The sequence below is a fragment of the Phyllostomus discolor genome, chromosome 1 (assembly GCF_004126475.2).
Source record: "Phyllostomus discolor isolate MPI-MPIP mPhyDis1 chromosome 1, mPhyDis1.pri.v3, whole genome shotgun sequence".
NCBI classification, from domain to species: Eukaryota; Metazoa; Chordata; class Mammalia; order Chiroptera; family Phyllostomidae; genus Phyllostomus; species Phyllostomus discolor.
The window spans coordinates 57,400,964-57,407,156 of record NC_040903.2 but is presented as its reverse complement, the minus strand read 5'-3'; the positions used below and the strand labels follow the sequence as shown (position 1 = coordinate 57,407,156).

General features: G+C 37.4%; 1 pseudogene; it reads right to left on the bottom strand.

Moving 5' to 3' along the window:
- Positions 1 to 5,229: 5,229 nt before the first annotated feature.
- LOC114491328 lies at positions 5,230 to 5,590 on the bottom strand (annotated as a pseudogene).
- Between the last annotated feature and the right edge of the window lie 603 nt (positions 5,591 to 6,193).

Genomic DNA, 6,193 nt, shown 5'->3' with positions numbered 1-6,193 from the left:
ATCATAGTGAGACTTGAAGCTGGGTAGTGTCAGTCCTCCAACTTTGTGTTTTACAATGTTGAACTGGCCTCATATTCCAGGTATAAATCTTAATCATAGTGAATAATTTTTTATACATTGTTGGATTTGACTTGCTAATATTTTGTTGAGTATTTTTGCATTTATGTTCGTGAGAAATATCTGTCTGTAGTTTTTATTCTTGTAATCTCTTCGTCTGCCTTTGGTATTAGGGTAATGCTGGCCTAAACAATGAGTTAGGACATATTACCTCTGTTTCTATCTTCTGGAAGAGAATGCAGAAATTTGGCATAATTTCTTCCTCACACATTGTTAGAATTCATCAGTAAGTTCATCTAGACCTGATGCTTTTTGTTATGGAAGGTATTATTATTGATTCAATTTCTTTAACAGATATGGCTCCATTAAGGTTGTCTATTTCTTCTTGTATGAGTTTTGGAAAATTGTGTCTTTCAAGGAACCTACCCACTTCATCTAGGTTATCGAATTTGTGAGCACAGTGTTCCTTTCCTTTTCTTTTATGTTCATAGAATCTATAGTGATGTCCCCTCTTTCATTTTTGACATTAGCAAACAGCATTCTGCTCTCACAAATGAAAACACTGAACTCAGCGAGGTCAGGACAGCTGCTCAAAGCCCAGCCGCCTGGCAAGCATGGCAGCTGCGCTTGGTACGTGGTACTTTGCCTGTAACACGGGTCGTGTATTGTCATCTTCAGAAGAGAGATATAAAATGAGGTGGGACAAAGATCAGTACTGAGGACATATTAAGAAAGAATGTAGCTCATTTTTACTACTGAGCACCCCTCAGGCTAAGCTGGATCCCTTATCATTACTCCCACAGTGCCCTGTACTTCCCCTTTCCTCCCATCATTGCATTTTTAATTATTCTATAATTATAACATGATATGTGTTATTCTGTTATATTATATAATAGTTATGCTAAAATTCTTTCTCCACTAGAGCCTAAGTCTACGAGGACAGGAACCACTGATGTGTTGGTAAATGTTAAACCAGCTCTCTGAGTTTGCCCATCTCTGTGGTTAAATACTCTCAAGCTGCTGACATGCTGGCTATTGGCTTGTAAAATTTCAGAAAACTTAGCAGACCAGCTGCAGCACAACACTGACAGGAACTGTGTTGCTCATCACTATATCCCAGTGCAGGCACTGGGTCAACACCCGACATTTCTGTTGAATAAATGGAGATTTCTTCCAAGTTGAAGTCTACAAGTCTATATTTCTTTTGTGATCTTGTCTTCAAACAGAAGATCGCAATTTATATATGCCCAGTCCTAACTGTGTGTACCTGGGGAGAGCTGAGAAGGAACTCAGGGGGTTACAACCACGACATTACAACCATGTTGACACAACTGTTGCTGAAACATACCAGTGTGATTACATTCTCAGGAAATATTCACAGGAGGGGATGAGAAAAACATAGCTATACTTTATGTCCTTCAGGAAAACACCAGTGTGCTGTGCTTATTAAGGATTAGTCATCACTATTATAAATGATAAAGTTCAGATGTACTACAGGCTCAGCCAGCACAGTCTCAGAGAACTGAGCTAGTATCTTTGTGGAGACTTTACCATAGTCTCTTCATTTCCAAAATGTAAAAAATTAGAAATGATCACATAAGATGCCCAAAACAGCACTCTGAGCATTGTATTCTAGTGATTAATAATGGCAGTTATACTGTCCTTGGTACCATAAGAGGCATATGTACCCATCTCTTCCATTGGATTATGAGACACTGGAAGAAAAGTGAAGATTCTTCTGTGTGTTCTCCTAATTCTTTCCCATGTCGCTGCAGCAACAAGGCCTCAAATTAAATAGACCTGCCCATAGTGAACTGACTGTACTAACAATCTTATCAAAGCAGATGGTCCCACATTGTCTAGGAAAAAGCTAACAAAACCAAAATTTAGAAATTTGTTAAAGAGCATTTAACTGTGAGTTATAAGTAAAAAGGAGGATCCTATTTAGAGTTATATTCAGGGTGTTAAAAACAAATCTCAGCTACTGCTTTTCTCTTTCACTTCATAAGTCATATTTCTCCTGGTTGTTAAGTGCATGGACTACAGAGCCGAGCTCTCTTGGTTTAAAATCCTGTTTCTGCTCTGGTCAACAGCTACCTCTCTCTGGGCTTCACTGTCCTTATCTGTAAAGCGTGGGAAATAATTGTACCTACTTCATCTGGCTATTATGAAGATTGAATGCAGTGATGTATATCTAGTGCTAGCAGAGTGACTGTGCTCAAGAAATGTTAGCTATTCTTAGACACACTGTATGTCTGCCCTTCCACCATAAAAAATATTTCTAGATTGTTTGAGATGTGATTGATTTACTACCTGGATGTGTCTTAGCTTTGCATATATTTACTATCTGTCAAACCAGCCTATAAAAATCCCATTTAACCAACATTTGCTATCTGAAAAGTCTTCAGCTTTTAGTTGGAAAAAGTCAGTACGTTTCTATAAAATATTACTTAAAGTATATCAGGATTTTGGTGGACACAGGTAATGCTGGAAATGATGATCTTTAAATCCCTTGGAGTTAACTCTAAAAGGTGTTTTACAATGCTCAAAGTGAAAATGACATATCAGAGTACATAAAAATACTTACGGAAAGATGGCATCTTTAGAGAACATGTTATTTACTCTAACTGCCATTCAGGCTCATTTGCTATGGTCAGTGGAGATATTCAATGGCTAGATACATAAATGAAATAGATCAAATGAGACATTTCTCACTAAAAAAATAAGTATATTATAGTGGAAGGAGAGTGGCCTGGAAGTCAGACAATCAGAATTTTCATGGTGATTGCCGTTAAATTGTGTGTGATCTAGTACAAGGCTCCTCACCTCTACAGGGTCTGTTCCTTCATGAAAGATGATGATGAGTGAGACAGTCTGTGAAGACTTTCTAGTTATGTGATTCTAGTTTATAACCCATTTGGCATCATCATCCTTAGAGATAGCTGGTGTTAGTGAAACTGGAAAGGAAGGACACCTCATCTGTGACTAGTTGCTAATGTGCTCAGGTTTATTTTTATCACTCCTTTCACTAACTGGCTGGACTTACTGATGTAAAACAAAAAGCCTTCTGCAGTTCATGAATCAGATCAGATGAAAGTAGAATAAACAAGTCTAAGATAAGTGAACTTTTTTCCCATCAGTTAATTCAAATTGATTATTTCAAACGCCATGCCTGGATCTGCATCCTAGCAGATCATATAAAGTGAGAATTCTGTTTTAGCTCTTGGTGCCACAGGCTTCATTTTTTTTCCAGACTCGATGCTGCATTAGCATTCTGAGATAAACATTTATTCATTTATGTATTCATTATTTATTTACATCTCTAAGTGGCACTGGCATTTGATAACATTTCAAGGACCAAAAAGCAAACTGCTCAACCAAATCAATGCACATTGCAGAGCTCCAGCCCTCCCACTGGCAGAGCGCCCCTGTCCAGTGCAGGTAACTGTGTTCTGTGACTTTCTCTGGGCTCTAAGGATCGCCGGAGGGATCCCATACTGGGACACTGATGGGATAGCACTCTATTTCAGCTCTTTTAAAAATGATATTGACTGTCTTTCTGATAAGAAAAATACTTTCACTCTCTTTTTTATTATAAAAGTAATAGCTGATCTTTGCAGAAACTTTGAAAAATATTTTTAAGTAATCAAAAGTACCAAAATTACTTGCAATCTCATCAGTCATAGATAACCACCATTAATACTGTGGTGTATTTCCTCCCAGTTTGCTAGTTTTTTTCCTTGCATATAACATGCACACATGAGTGTATTTTTAAAAAACAAAATAGGGATTGTACCAGACATACTGCTTATTCTTTTCATCTAAAAATATACAGATAATATTTCCTTAAGTATGACAAAAGTATATTTTTGAATGGTGGCTTGGTGTTCCATTATATGAATTTACTATAATTTTTTAAAATTAATTTTTCATTGTTAAATACTTAGGTTATTTCTATTTTTAACTCATAAATAAAACTATGAAATATGTCATTGTACATAAGTTGTAGTACACACCTATAATTATTTCCTTGGAACAACTTAGTATCAATGGAATTATCAGGTCAAAATATAGTTTCTTTCTTTTCAGCAGTCACTGTGGGGATTGGTTATTGAATGCTCATCAAGACTTCAAATTATCATTGAAAAAATATCTATAAACTTGATAAGGGAAAAATTATAATTTGTATTTCTTGTGACTAACAGTAATTTTTATCATGTGCATTTGGTTTTGTTTATTTTTCTTTTGCAAGTGCAGTATCTATTTGAGCCCCTTTTTGTACTCCCAGCAAATCTGCTGAAAGAATCTCAAAGAATCAGTGGGTAGCCTTCTTTTTAGCTACTAGTAAGTGGTAATTTCTGGCTCCACAAAAATTTCCAATTTTGAGAAATTCCCATGGCAAACTCTTTTATCACCAGCCTTGTAAAGGTAGGACATTAAGTCAATATATGTGATACATAAGAAGCTGATGGAAATTGCTTTAAATTGAATGTTTGTGTCCTCAAAATATACAAATGTTGAAATCTAATATCCAATGTGATGGTACTTGGAGGTGGGGCCTGCGGGAGGTGATCAGGTCATGAGGGTTATCTCATAACTGAGATTAGTGCCCTTGTAAAAGGGGCAGCCCCCCAACTCACCTGCCCCTTCCACCATGTGAGGTTATAGCAGAAAGACACTATCTACGTATAGAGAAGTGGGCAAACATTTTGACTTATTAATTTTCATTTTATTTATGTCACAAAATTCCATAATTCCATGATCATAAGGAACTAACATTATTAAAGTATAACTACTCAACAAACAAGGGAAGCAGACCAGGATAATTTCCTTGATTTATTTGTCATTTCAAACTGTCAAGTAATTATCAGTACCATTTTTGCTCTTGCTATATTTCTTTTTTTAAAGCATTTTTATTATTATTTCATTTGTCAAAATTGCCAGACCCAGGGTCTCTACTGGACAAGTATAGAAATAGAAAATTTTACTATTTTGAAAAGGCAACTCTGACAAACAAGTATCCACTCAGAATGGGCTCTCTACACTGGAGCAACTGCAGAGTGCAGCCTGGGTGGGGTGGCCTGCAACAACAGGATGGGACCTGTTACCCCACCTTTGAGATTTGTGTTTCCCTGCAGAGATGGAACTGAAGCAGAAGCCTTTGCTGCTCCACTACGTGACCCAGTCTTGAAACTGAAATTAGTGGTGCACCGTATCTTCCACATCACATCGCTGGGAGAGACCTGGGAAGTCAGGAGGGAGTTCTGAAACCCTGATGTTGGTTGTCATCAAACTCCACTGTTCCATAGATTGCACTGAGGACTGGGGTCTGGCTTGGGGTGGCTTCATTATGTACAGGCTGGCAGTCTGCCATGTTGATTTGAAATTCACTGAGTGGCAACATTTCAAAAACTCACTAGAGGACTCTAGTCCTGAAACAGCAGTTTCATTCCACTAGCTGTTGATAAACTCCTCAGCAGCCCTGTAGGCCCAATCCATGTAGGTCTGGAAGTCCACTGATGTCATCTCCAGCTCTGCTGCAGGAGGTCTCTGCCCAGGTGTGTCCTGCACCTGTGGGAGCCGGGGCTGTGCAGGTGAACTTGAGGGTCAGCAGGAAAGGGGGGATCATGGCTCCTGTTAGCTTGGGTCACAGTAGCCCCCTTGCTTTATTTCTTTAACTTAAACAATGTCCAAATGTTTTCTTTCCTTTTTACCCTTGCTTATTTATTGCATTTTCTATTGGTATTTTTTCTTGGTTTAAATGTTAACCCCCCAAAACATAGCCTCCATTTATATGAAGTACGCATTGCCATTTCCCCAAATGATCTTCTATCTTCTGTCTTTTTAATTTTTATTATGCTTATCAAGATATGTTACTTCTTTCTCTTTTATGCTTTAATTTATAATTATTTATTTTGACTATACTACAATTCAATCAGAACTGGAAAAGACATCATTCTCCTCTAGTCTACAAACCCCTTACAAGAGGAGAAAGTCCTATGAGTTTGGGTCTCAGTCTTCCCTAACTTTTCTTTAAAGAGTAATTCATATACTGCATAGCTGGATAATTAATTTCATTGGAAAATATCTTATCTCTCTGTAGTCTCTATATACCTGGGATGCTATGTGTCATAAT